Source organism: Adiantum capillus-veneris, chromosome 1 (assembly GCF_014529385.1).
Source record: "Adiantum capillus-veneris isolate H3 chromosome 1, ASM1452938v2, whole genome shotgun sequence".
Classification (NCBI taxonomy): Eukaryota; Viridiplantae; Streptophyta; class Polypodiopsida; order Polypodiales; family Pteridaceae; genus Adiantum; species Adiantum capillus-veneris.
In genome coordinates, this window is record NC_140931.1 from 84959302 (window position 1) to 84974366 (window position 15065).

Sequence of the window (15065 nt, forward strand, 5' to 3'; positions counted from 1 at the left end):
ACTTTGCCTATGAAATAAGTTCTAGATTTAGGTTCCTTTTAGTGTTGTTGGGTGTTGATAGCAACCAACTAGCAGGTTCAACAATCCATCACTTAGTCTGTCCTTGACAGAGTTGCGAGGGTAATAGCGGAAGCATAATGCATAAAGTGGTGGAATCCATGCCACCTGCGTAGCACGCCTTGCATGCAAAAACTTAAGCCCTTGGCTACTATAACGGTCTCAAGCGTGAGAACCAAAACCATAAGTGCCTTGCACAATCTAAACTGGTCGGAATTCTGTGAGGTGATATTCCCTATTTTGCCAGTTTTTGCAAACTTGTGTGCCACAGCCCTTGATGACAAGTCATTGGGCAGTTCCTTGGCACAAGGGAGAAGCCGTGCTTCATGTAAAATTGCCAAATCACTTTGCTTTGCACAATGACAGTAATTGCCAAGTAAAGTGTAAACATGGAAAAATAATAAGAACATACAATTGGCTAACCTGGTCGTTGCGGTCACCCGTTGACTCAAAAGTCCGTGGAACAAAACTCGCTTAAAATGGCTCGTAGCCATATCTGCTGCACGGATAGGAGCTGTTGGATGTAAATATACATCCCTTGTATGATATACGCTCGTCTGTCACGTAATGAAATAAGCTGGAAGCATTTTGCCAAATCCTTCCCAAGTTTGTATGCTCATAGCATAAGCCGAACGTGGGAATTTTCCATGCAATATACCTGGCTTGAAGCCTTGCTTCGCATAAAGAATGTTGTGATACTAGACGACGAAGTCGGCTGTTGAGACACAGATATCATGACAAAAAGCATCGACCTTGTCGAGTGATTTCAACTGAAAATGACAAGTCTTGTGTGGCAAACATCCCCTGTCCGCTTCGAGAAACAGTGACACGAAGTCGGCCATGCCGAGCAACATGCCCCCCCCCCCCCCCCGCATCAAGTCTAGCAGAAGGATGTGCCAATCTCCTTGAGATTCTAAAGCATCGCGAATTTGCTATGCTTTTGCATCAAAGTCAACCATTGAGAAGCCGTGCTTCGGAGCCAAGTGGTTGGGATTCAAGCCGTGCTTGATTCAAGTGTCGTAAGCAATACACATCCTTGCTGTTAGAAACATCATAACCATGTCATACTCAAGCCAATATGAGAAGGAAGCCTTGCTGCACATAAGTTCTCATGTAGTTCTGATGCGGGGAGCCACCAATTACGCTTGCCAGTTGACAATGGCATTCACAGCTTACTCGACCATGTCGAATTGTATTATGTAGTGAAAAAAAAAAGGAAAAAACTCATGCAAAGTATGTACCTTGTACCTGCTTGGTTGGACTATGGTAGTCCCGATAATTTGTAAATGGAGTTCTGCTCCCAGGATTGCTTAGAAAACTCGTCTAAGCACGCTTATTGAGAATGGGAAGATCCTGTTGTTGCCTAATTTCAACAATAAACAACAACTAGCCGAGGAGCCATGTCCTAGAAAACTTGGTTTACAACTTTGTGAAAGTGTAATCAGTGGTTGGCCTTGCCAAATATTTGCATCTTAAATGCCACAGGCCTTGCCTGTACCAATATGGCATAAGCCTCACCTGACCCGGAGGAGCAACATGGCCAAGGATAAAAAATTTCCAAACCAAAACTGGGAATTTGATATCTATAATTGTAGACCCGAACATGCTCAAATTGCTCCATGCTTTGCTTGTGGTGCGTATAATGCAGATAAATCTTGTGACGTACTCACCGCGACCTTGACCCGATGTCAGTGAGTGGCATCATGTCTTGCAGGGTTCGTGTATGCGATCCTGAGAAAAATTTGCAATCTGTTTCTTGCTGCATGCAAGCTAGCCCACGCATGTCATCTTTGTTAAAAAACGCACCAGCCTGTCGAGAGGTCATATGCCCATGCGACGAGGGGGGGACCTTGGCCCGTGGGCAGCATCCCCTAATTCAATTTAATTGCCCAAGGCCTTTGGCCTTAGGGCATCTTGATGTGAAACCAGCGAACTCGCTGGGTGATGGAGTTCTCCACAGAGCCGCCTCGAGAGAGAAAGGGACGTCAGGCTCCGCGCGTTAAACGGATGCACCCTCAGCTGAGTCGGGTTTGCTCCGGCTCTGCCTCGCGCTCCCAACTAGGGTGACCACGAGCGATTTGGAGCCTGTCGATGAGCCATCTCCTCCCGCCTCAAGAGGCCTTGCACACGCCGCTTGCGTCTCGGCCCAGCCTTCCCCGCCTGTGGAGCAGCCCTTCCCACGGCCATGCACTGTCGGCTTGTCCACGACAGGAGAGAGAGAGAGAGAGAGAGAGAGAGAGAGAGAGAGAGAGAGAGAGAGAGAGAGAGAGAGAGAGAGAGAGAGAGAGAGAGAGAGAGAGAGAGAGAGAGAGAGAGAGAGAGAGAGAGAGAGAGAGAGAGAACTCCATGCTTCCCCCCTCCATAGCTCCCTGCTGCCTCCTCCTCTCCCCTAAGCTCTGATACCAGTGTAAGTCTGTGGGGGACTGGACCATGCAACTCTCCACCCAACCGTGCCATATATAGACTCCTAGCCCCTAAATATAGCGCCCCTTGACCGCATGTCCGTCCTGGCCCTTGGCCCTACCCTTGGCCTGACAGTAACCTTTGCTTTCAGCACTATAACCAACAAAAATACATTTGACAGCCTTATCATCCAATTTTCTGCGCTGCACTTGTGACACTAAAGCATATGCCAAGCAGCCAAAAACACGCATGTGCTCAATAGAAGGCTTTCTATCACGCCATGCTTCATATGGAATAATAGACTGCAAAGCTTTCGTAGGACACCTGTTAAGTACATAATTGGCACACATGATGGCCTCAAGCCAAGAAGAATGCTGCAAAGCTTGACTTTTGACCATACATCGTGCCATTTCCGTCAGTGACCTGTTTTTCCTCTCAGCAACACCATTTTTCTGAGGTGTATAAGGCATTGTACATTGGTGTTTTATCCCACGACTAGCCAGAAATGCATTAAATTCATGAGACATATACTCCCCCCCTCGATCGGAACGGAGGGTGCCCATAGTACATTTCGAGACATTTTCAGCCATAGCCAGAAATTGTTTGAAGCACATAAAAAATTCGAACTTTGCTTTAAGCGGAAATACCCATGCATGCCTAGAGTAATCATCAATGAAAGTCATGAAGTACAGGTAATTGCCCAAGGACGGAGTTTGCATGGGCCCACAAACATCACTATGCACAAGCTGCAACCTGCATGTGGCCCAAGCTAAACCATCCTTTGGAAATTTAGAACGCTGCATCTTACCCAAAATACAGCCTTCACAAACATGTTTGACAGGTGCTTCAAGAGGCGGCAAAGAAGCAACCATATCAGATTTCTGCAAACGCAGCAAACTAGCAAAATTCAGATGACCAAAACGTGCATGCTAAAGTTTTGCATCTGAAATAGCCCTTGAATTTGCAACAGCATTTGCAAAATTTTGTCCACACTTGTCATACAAAGTGAGCTTATATAGCCCACGGCACAAAAGCCCAGATGCAACAATTTCATCACCAAAACTGAGATCATGAACTGTACATCTGTCATCCACAAATTTGACTACAAGTACAAGTCTAGCAAGTGCGGATACAGACAAGAGATTCTTCTTGATCCTAGGTGCATAAATTGCATCAACAATTGTGAAGAATCTGCCATTAGCAGCAGTGAGCACAATCTTTCCAACTCCCTGAACTGGATAAGAGGCGTTGTTGGCACGAGTGACTGAATTCCCATGAGGGACAGAATCGAGAGAGGTAAACAATTCACGATGTGAGGTAATGTGCTTTGTAGCACCACTGTCGAAATACCACACATGTGAATCTGCAGCAACTGACAAGCATGCATCATGGACAGCACGATTGTAAGTGCACTCTGCGCTAAAAGCCCATTCTGCATCAACATCAGCAACACAGTCTCCTTTCACAGAAGACTCAATAATGGCTGCATTTGTAGTGGAACCAGCATTTGCAGTGGAACCACCCTCTTTATTCTTAGCCTCTTTGGCCTTCAACTTAGGACACGACTTGATCAAGTGATCATTGGCTTTACAATAATGGCAACGCATCTTCTTTTTGCCCTTATCACCAGAATTTCAAGATGAATTGCTGCCAACAGAAGCATTAGGAACAGAATTTTTGCCACTCGCAGCAGAACCATAAGAAGTGGCTGCATTGCTGTTACCACCCTTTCTTTGAGAAGCAATAAAAGCCTGTTCAACTGCATGCTGTCTAGTCCTGTTTTTTCTAGAAAGTGACTCTTGCAACAGCAATGTGCATAATGCATCAAACTTGACAACTTCTGGATTTCCTTGGGTCATAAGTCTCCAAGTACTAGCAAAAGTCTGGTAAGAATCTGGTAAGGCATCAAGAATAGTTTGCACAAGAGAACTGTCTAAAATAACTTCACCTGCAAAAATAAGTTTCTCATTGATATCCTTGACACTAGCAAGGAAAGTGTCCATATCATCTTCCTCATGCATAATCTTCGACTCCAGCTCTTTACGCAGCAAACCAATTTTAGCCTCATTGCAGCTTGCATAAAGACCTGCTAGAATATCCCAAGCCTGTTTTACAGATTTTGATGAACGGATGTGCGGAACAATGATGCGCTTCACAGACAACGCAATCAATGCATGAGCCTGCGCATCCTCAACATCCCAACGAGCTTGTTCTGTCGTAGGCAAAACAACTCTCTCCTTGCAGCAGGTCCTGCAACATCCTTAACATCGCCTACATCCTCAGAACCAGGACGTACATCAATGCCCTGCACAATATTCCAGACGCCCTTTGACACAAGAACGTGTTGCATCATATAAGCCCACATAGGGTAATTGTCCCCATCCAACCTGTCCTCAACAGCAAACATCTTGAACACATCTGTGTTGTTGTTGTCAGCCATGGTAAATGTTGCACCTGATGTGAAAAATACCCGAAAATAGGAGACATGGAGCGGGAACAACACGTGCTATATAGCACAAACCGTAGAAGACTGTAAGGCACATGTTATGCAAAAAACGACACTCATAGAAATTCTGCACAAAATGACAAAATAGTATGTGCAGTACTACCTGTAGTGGGGACGGAGGCCGAAATGATCCTGAATTAGAAATATGAGTAGACCTGCGAACGCTCGCCAAAGCTTAGAGAAATCAGAGAAAGTGAGCAGGCGTGTACTGGAGCAGCTGGCGACTAAGCCCTGGAGGATGCAACCTGCTCTGATACCAATTGTTTATGGTTGCAAAGAAACGCACACAACTTGGAGAAGATGAAGGAAGCTCAAGGCACACAGTAGAGAGTGTGTTACTTAGTGTGCAATGGAAAGATAGATAGCCCTAGAGTGATGGGCGTATATACAATGGTCGGGGGAAAAAACCTCCTAAAGAGGGAAAAAATGCCCCGGCGGTCCTAGTGTGTTCACACAAATCACTACCACATGTATATGGTAACACCATCTTCAAGGATGTGTCGCAAATAGTTGCAGACTACAACCACAGAAAAGTTCATACGAACGAGAGAACGAGAGATAAGAATAGTGGCGTTTTTTATGTTGGGGGAATGGGATTTGTTCAAATGTCTAACTGTCATTTAAGGGATCATAACATACCCACACACGATTAGGTATGAAGAAGGCTATTGGGACATCATTTAAAGCATGTGTAGGTAGGGTGGGTAGGTCATGTGCCCGGCATCAAAATATGTGGCTAGATCCAATTTAAACATACATCACATTTTGTAAGTCACCCAGCTACCATTATGTCTCTATGTGTGTGTCGATTTTAAGGTAGAAATGATCACGCCATTGGGGACACAACTAAACTTTTAAAGAAAGCATTATCATCGAGCAATTCTGCGAGATTAAAACAAACCATCATTGAGCTTATGATATTGAGTATGAGCAGATGCTTGAACCTGATTGCCAGTGTTTGTGACCTATAGGCAACGGAGGCTAAAAATAAGCTCTTCTATCTAGATAAGAATGTGTGTGTGATCCATACAGTCGGACAATGTGGCAATGGTAGGGTCTACATAGTGGGAAACCAATCCTTGTCAAGGATGTTCATAATGAAAATACAGGATAGGGATTTCGAACAAGAATATGGATTGAGATAGAAAGCTTTCATCTACTAAGGGTAAAAACAAACTGTCATGTTTAAGTGAGTGTGTGTGTGTGTGTGTGTGTGTAGCTGTTTTAACTTATATAATAAGACATAATTGAACTTTTACATTCAAAAGACAGCTGGCTTCAGAGAAAAGGTAAAAATTAGTACAAAAATAACACAGTCTTAGAATTATCTTTGTACATGGCATATGAGAATGAAGCCTTATTCTAGTATACAATGATAGTGATCCAATAAAGAATTACTTCCCAAGTGGTAAGAGCAGGTATACTATCTGATTGACAATAGCTTTAAGCCAAAAAAAATCCACGAAGGGATAGAGTCCTCACCTGTATTCATCCAAACAAGACAACAGATTCGTTAGCCTTGGATGTGTATTACAGGTGTCAATGGACTATATCAGTTATTATGCATGTCCAACTTACAACCCTTTTTAACTTAAAACCACTGTAAAAAAATGTTAATGTCTTTTAGTTCTTTAAAAAAAAAAAAGTTAGTAATTGTATGTTTTCTTTATAGCCCAAAGACCTTTAAATAGATATTTAACATATATATCATTTTGATCAAAAGGCCATTATCCCTTTTGATCCAAGTGTCTTATTTTAACCCATAGGTTAGTTCTTTTGGGAAATTGTTACGCCAATTTGTTTAGGCCCAAATTCCCAAGTATCATAAAGCGTAAAGTAACCTTATTATCGGCTTGAGATATGTACCAATACCAGAACATCTTTGCCAATTTTGTCAGGCTCCGATTTCACTAGTTTAACTAATTATCATGAAGTCATAAAGTGTTTCTCAATACCAACTCTAGATACCTTCCAAAAAAACTTATCGGCTTTTGTTAAGCCAACTTAACAATCTCATATTCATTTACGACTATCATCCTACCAAAGAGTTTGTATGAAAAAAACCCCATTAAAAGAGCCCAAGTTAAAAAGATTAGTAAGGATAAAAAACCCATACATGTTACCAATATTGTCAACTTCATACGATATAACTTACTATGTGGGATCCTTTGTAAGTGTAGCCCAAGTTAAGAAGATTAGTAAGGAGAAAAAACCCATATATGTTACCAGTACTGTCAACTTTATGCAATATAACTTACTACACGGGATCCTTTGTAAGTGTAGCAATCCCAAACGTGGCATGAGGGATGAAAAACCCCTTTACACTACGTAGTAGTATGCAAAAATTTCCATGCATATGATACAGAGTCTCAATAGTCCCAACTCCAGGCCAGAAAAACGACAGTATCAAGTATAAGGTCCCCCATTTTTCACCGTCCGCGTATTGCCACATCAAAGCACCACTATACTGTTGTTCCAATTGGAAAAAAAAACCAACCTTTTGCTCAAAAGAAACCAAGCCCCTTCACACTACGCAGTAGTATGCAGAAATTACCTTGTATTTGATACAGAGTCTCAACAGCCCCGAATCTAGGCCAGAAAAACAACAATATCAAGTATAAGGTCCCCCATTTTTCATTGTCCGAGTATTGCCACATTAAAGCACCACTATACATGGTTGTGCATTAGTTACCATACCATCTAAAATGAGTTACAGGTGTTTGTTCAAGCTGGAAAAAAACCCGAACCTTTTGCTCAAAAGAAACCAAGCCCCTTCACACTATGCAGTAGTATGCAAAAATTTCCATGTATCTGAAAAAGTGACGAATAGCCCCGACACTAGGCCAATCAAACGACAATATCTCGTATAAGATCCCCCATTTTCTTGTCCAAAATATTGCCACATCAAGCACCATTTATATGGTTTATCAAAAATACTTATATCAAAAAATGATTTACAGGCACTGTATAAGCTAAAAAAGGCAGAAACTAATTCCCCTACAATGGCCAAAAAACCAAACAATACTTAGTATGATCATCAATGTATTTCAAGCCATCTTTAATTGCCTAGTTATGCACTCGTAGAAAAAAACAAAGAAAAAAAAACCAGGTACCATTAGTTGGTAATTGCTTGTTTTAGCAGAAAAAAAACACTAACGTATCTCATCAAGGTATCAAGGTGAGTACCAATCTGAGATGGTAGCTCAACAACTTCCATAGCTGCTTAGTATCAAAAAATCCATCACACCTCTCCTTGAAAAACACATGAAGAGGAAAATAAACCCATAGACTAAGTGAGGGGCCATAGCACCTCACCTTATACAGCGCCTCCGGACAAGTTCAAGGTGAAGACGCCCACGATCAAGTACTCATTAGCTATTGCATCCCAAGCCGCCTCTATGGCCACTCTTGCTTACATATGGGGAGTTGAGAGGGAGAGAGACCCCGTGTAGGGGGTATCATACGCATTGCAGTGTAGTTAAGTGAGAGAGATAGAGCCAGCAAGCGTGAGGTTTAAGGTAATGAAAGTAGCTATCTCAAAAAATCCCCCAAGGGGTGGGTTCCCATGTGGTGTTTGGGAGGAAGAAGGTTAACCCCCCGTTTTTCAACTAATTCTTTTCCAAAAAGTATTACCACAAGGGATTTGTGTACCAAAATACATACTTTTTTCTGTTTCTATATATATAATCAAACTACTGTATAGGTAAACATGTGTGCATGCGCGTGCGTGCGTGCGTGCGTGTGTTGTTGTTGTTGTTTTTAAACTAATACTTATACACAAAAGAACATATCAGTTCAAAAGACGTCTAGCTTTAGACAAAGGACAAGGATTAGCACAGAAACGGCTCAGTCTTTTATTAATTCTTATACATCATAGTGAGAACGAGGTATCATTCTAGTGATTTGTACATAAGATAGTTAATAACAACTCATACTAAAGTGATAGAGGTCAAGTATGTCGATGATGGACAGTAGCAAAGCCAAAAAATATCCTAAGTAAAGATAGAGTCCTCACCTACATCCATATAAACAAAACAATAGATTCATTAGCCTTGAATACGTATTATAGGTGTCAACAACGAACCTATGAGTTGTTATACATGTCCTACTTAAAACCTTTTTAACTTAAACCTACCATCCGTGTAGTATTAAATGTCAGCAAGCATCCATTTTCAGAATAGCAAGCCATGATGAACGTATCCATTCTCAAATCAATTGATATGGAGCCTGTATACGTTTTGTATCAGAAGGCCATTACCCCTCCTGATTCAAGTGTAAAGTGTTTCAATTATAAATTCCTTTTATTTTATTTTAATTTGTGATATAAGGGTCATCACTCCTTCAGACCCAGATGAGATCATAGGTTAAAATTAAGGTTAGTTGTAAACCCAATTTTTAAAGGAATTTACACATTTTTACCTAAATAGATTTTCTTATCAGAAGGCTATCACCCCTTCTAATCCAAGTGTCTTACCCAATCTTTTGTCCCAGAGAAGTTTAAGATTATCAATTTACAATTGTTTACGTTTATACAGAAAATAAAAAATCAAGAGATGTGTCGAAGTCATAATCTTTAGTAAATTAGTGCTAGAAAAAGTTTAATAACTGCCAAAGTTGATACCACTGCAGTGTGAGTTTCTCGCATCATACCAATCGGGAAGGTTTAGGTAAACCAGAACCATATCCAATTCATAGCTAAACTATACTTAGACAACCATGGCTAGTTTTACCTTCAAAGAGGTGAGAGTATCCGAAAGAAAAAACCAAATCTTGTTTTGAGGACCATATCACAATGTAAAGACATTGTCAGAGTAGCAAACCCCTGAGTGTAAGTCTAGCATTATTAATCATATTAAAGGAGCCAATCACGGATGACTAACAGAAAGGTTTCCCATGGTTTGATAATCCTAAATGCATAAGCCAAGTACACACTACGCTCAAGTATCTCCAGGTCATCACAGTATAACTCTACTAGGATCCAAGAACCAGAAGTAAAGGATTAGAATTCCAATAAACTTTAGATTAATGAGAGCAACATGCTCCATTAATGTTTATAGTCAACATGAGCTAGAATTAATATTAGTTTTATTACCTAGGAATACCAGTCCGAGGTTATCAAATTAATCGATTATGGAAGTGAAATTAGGGTTGGATTATAATTATAATACATAATCAATATTTATGGTACAATAGTCAGGCATTGATTTTTCCTAATCCTTTTAGAAGTAATAAACGTCAGAGGCATGCTCAATAAATGCAGTCAATCATAAAAGTATACTTTTTAAAACTATAGTACACTCGATTCAGGAACTTCAGCAAAAAATGGCTAATCAGAGTCTTAGGCATGCTATTGCTGAGAATCAGTCAACTCAAACAATTAAGGAGCTGCAGACAAAGATGTTGAAAGTAGAAACCAAAAATCAACGGACTGAATGAAGAGAAGGAAACTGCTTTGAGAGATGCTGAGAGATTTCAAACTCTGTTACGGATGAAGCATGCAGATTTCAAAGAACTGCTAATCACCCACACTATGTTAAAGGATTCCCTTACAGAGAGATACATATAGTAACCTTGCTGATAGCCTAAATCCACAAGGAAAAGTAACCCTGAATATGGATAATTTGAAGGCACTCATTGAGACTATTCAGAGTGATCTATAAGATAAGATCACTGAATATAATACAACCTTGGTAAATCAGGCCATTATGGATTATATCAGTAAGCAAGCTGATACTGAATAAGAGTCTGAGCAAGAAGAAGAGCATGAGGAGGAAAGGGATGACAAGCCCGATGATGTTGATGATGATTCTTCTCCTTCCCCACCCTCAGGCTCTGGAGTTGGAGGATTAGTTGCAACTGGGGGCAGTGGACCCAACAAAGGCAATCCGGGTATTGATCAGAACGAGCAAAACCAACAGTCGGATGATCAACAGCAACAAGGCAGTGACCAACACTAGAGAACCTCCAATACACCAGTCACAACACATTCCGACAGCAAAGAAAAATCCAAAGCTATGACTGAATCTTTTGAAGTTGATGAACAACACTCTTTACAGCTCATCAAAATGAATATGAGATTAAGGCATCAACAAGCTCATATTACTAGACAGTATTTTGAGGATGACACTCTTATCTCTGATTTGGAACGCTTCCAAAGGCTGTATGTAGGAGCCAGGGAGATGGTTCAACACTGAAAGTCGGTTGCTTTTCATGATCAAGAGTTGTGCCAACTACCTGTTCATCCCAACAATATGTAGCTATTGGAAAGGGTGCATGAGTGGACATTGACTTCTGATGATATGATAGCGATTTCACATTGGCAGAGACAGTCTACTGCAAATCGCCACTCCATAGCTATTGAACTGGATTTGCTGCTAGGAAACATACCTACATACATATATATGAAGGAGGTCAGGATTCAATTAAAAGAACTCTTGCTTCAGATGCAGATTGCCAGAGGTGTCTTAGATCAGAGGGTGCAGGCCATCATTGAAGATCAGCCTTCCAACAATAAAGGACCCCGAACCCAAATGTCAGTAGGAGAACAAGCAACTGCTCTCCAAAAAATCTTTCATCTGGTCTGGATTACTAGGAAGATGATGCAGCAGGAGAACCAAATTGTCCTCAAATTTTTAGAGTTTGTACCTGATTCTCCAGTACTCCTGTATGCTTTACCTGCCAAGGAGGCAGAATTGCCAAGATTCTTCCCAGCCTTGTATCCTCAACATCCTGAACCAATGGATCGGCTCAATTATCTCAGCATCACTGATGAACTTCGTGACTGGTATGAGCGAGCCACTATGGAATGGAAAGCCTAGCAATCACTTGTCAATGATGCCCTCAAAATGGACACTGTCATGGATCTAGAGAGAGAAATGCAAAGGTTCAACCTCGGTATGGATCAATGGAAGGTCCAACTCTGTGGATTAACGAAGATCACAAATCAGTTACTTCAACTGACTGTGGAGTCCTCCAAGATTCCTGAAAAGGATATCACTGCCAAACCAGGATTGGGACCACAATATAGAGAAATGGCGGAGATTCTCTTCAAAGTCGGGGATTGAAGACAAATTAGCCACTTCCGCAGGGATGGATTCACACAGCCTCGCATTGTCGTAAACTAGCAAGAACTCGTTTGACTAAGGGCAAACACAGTTTATATGATCCCGACACCAAAACTTACAACGCCCTCACGTCTTACGAATTTGAGATAACCACAGAAAGGCAGGATCAGCTTGATCAAGAGGCCATTTATAGACTTATTCAGAAGGACAATGCTGGCACTGGGACTTCTGTGGCACCAAAGAAGAAGAAGGGCAAGAGGAAGCAGGTTCAGTGGAAGGATATTGGGTAGTTCCATCTTAGAATCAGACATTGGATTTTCCCAGCTATCCAGTAGGCACTAGAATCTCCTTGGATGGATACCCTTGGAATCACAAATATATGGGTGTCAAGCACTCAATAAGCATGAAGTATGGTATAAAGCTAGCAATACCAAAAGAGTACTTTCATGAGGAACATCGGCCAACTCAGAAAACTAGACTTGTTTTTTTAACAACAAATCAGAATCAGGCGATGGATTTTTTTTCCTAATCAGAAGGAAATTTTGGTTTATACCAAAATTCAAGAAAGTAGGGAAGGATGTAGAAGGCGAGGATAGTCCCAACAGGCGGGAACTACTCCTTAGAAGGCCGACCAACGGGAACTGCTAAACCGACAATAATTCGGTAGTAATTATAGCCGTTACTGCAGTAACTCTGTAAGCCTATAAATAGGAGCTGCTACAATGTATTTGGGGCTTTTTTGGCTTTTTAGACTTTTGGCTTACGGCTCTTGCTTCTAGAATTTTGGCTTCATAAGCTTTTGGCTTTCAACTCTGTAATCACTTACTCCTGTAATCAATCCTCAGACTTCATCTGAGCTTAAGCCTGTTGTACACTGTACTGATTATCTTTGTACTACTGATCTGAATCTATAATACCATTCCCAGTCTTCCAGTTTGTGTCTTCCATTTCAGTACATTATTCCAGTTTAGTTCTTTGTTTCAGTCCAGTACTTAATTCCAGTCATCACTAGCTGAACCGCCTAGATAATCAGTAGCTCTGAACTCTAACACTAAAGTAGATGTCTGAAGAGACCAGCTCTCATTCCACAATCTTTAAAGTTAACCAAGTTGGTTGTTGATAATCTGGATAGATATCTATATTGCCCTCATATACATGTAAATGTGAACCCACTTTTTACAGTCAATTTTAGAAGACTATCTGTAAACGGTTGGGAAGACAACTGAATACCAATAATGGGCAGCTTGTAAGTATTAATCACGTGCAAAAGGATATGTTAAGAGTGTAAGTTAGTAAGAAGCAATCCAATTGGAAAGATTACTTCTCTAATTTGAGTTTGCTTATTATGATGCAAAGCACGTTAGACTAAGTTTAGTCCCTTCATGCTTATAAATGGTTTTCAACCTCTTTCACAAGTTATTGTGGGGTTGGCTAATGATAAGGCATGTCAGTAAGTCAAGGACTTTGTCCATGATCATACGGATATGCTGAATGTTACTAGTCAAGAAGATAGATACAAGGAATATGCTGATGAGAAACGTTGGTAAGTAACCTTCATGGAAACAAAAGAGGTATTTATAAGTGTGCCAAAACATTCAAAAAAGCCTGAAACGAGATCAACACCTAAATTATCTCCTAGATATTGTGGGCTATTCACAATACTCAAGCAAGTTGGGGATATAGCCTACAAACTTTCTTTACCTGCATACTCTCATACTCATCTGAATTTTTATGCAAGTCAATTAAGTGAACGCTTGCATAGGGATGGCAATGTCATTGACCATCATATTTTGGTCCATTTCATTGAACCTCCAACCCGTCGTGTGAATCCGAGCATATTTTAGACTATTGCGCTTTATGTACTCGTCATCACGTACATAATCAAGCATCAGTTAAGTGGAAAGTCCGACATGCAGAAGGTGCCACTTGGGAAAACATCAGTGTTCGGATGAAAAAATACTCCAATGTTGTTTTTGAGGACAAAAAACCCTCTCCGGGGGGGGGGGGGGGGTAATGTGTGAACAAGGGTCAGGGTGAAGCGGCTCGGGGGTTTCCTATAAGGCATACGAATGGGAGGAGAGATGAGCTTCACTTCCCTTGCTCTCAAAATAAGGAGGGAGGGGAACAATTTGGCCGCTTATGTGGGAACAACCCTATCCATACTATACCACCACCACATGGCAGTGCCAACCCCACGCGATAGGGCATTCACCATCGCAAGAGAGCTTGTGAGCTCCTAAGGCAACATCACACCTTGTGATGCCTAATGGGAGTATGACCTCAGATACAATTACTCCTCAAAGCAAGCCTGCGACATCGCATGTGGGACTAATGGTGGCCACAAGTCCCAAAGCATCATAAAAAAGACCACCAAAATTGACCCAAAAAAGATGATTTGATCATAACTTGCTCAAATTGAGCCCATATTGAGCCTTGTAAAGCCTAGAAAGAGCTCGAACTTGATGGCAATTGTATAAGCACCAAATTCGACCCGCATATCATAAAAAACCTGTCTTTCATATTGATTTGGCTTGCATTAAAGCATTCATATAACTATCTCATTCAATTTGAAACCTGATCTAAGTGTAGTAAAACACCAGCTTGCATTTAGTATGAGATATGTTCAGGATCCGATTCGAGCTCGGGACATCTGACACAACCCAATGACCAACCCAACCCATTAAGCAACATTTCTACACATATCAAGCACTTACCTGCATTGTCAATATTCAAACCTTCACATTAAGTGAAATCACGACGAAAAACTTAACCAACATGTCAATTGACACATATTTCAACAAAACCTCGTCTTTATTGATCCCTTATATAAACCATAAACTGACCAAAAACCAAAAATACTTCCTGAACTCAATTTTCCACATAATGCTCAAAAGATGGAATGACAATGTATACTCTGATAAGTTAGGTTGGTAGAGTTTGAGGGTGGTTACTGAGAAACAAACTCAACATATAGGCACCAAAAGGATATGCCTATGTGAACTACCTCTAGCTCTATGCTTCACATGACATCATTG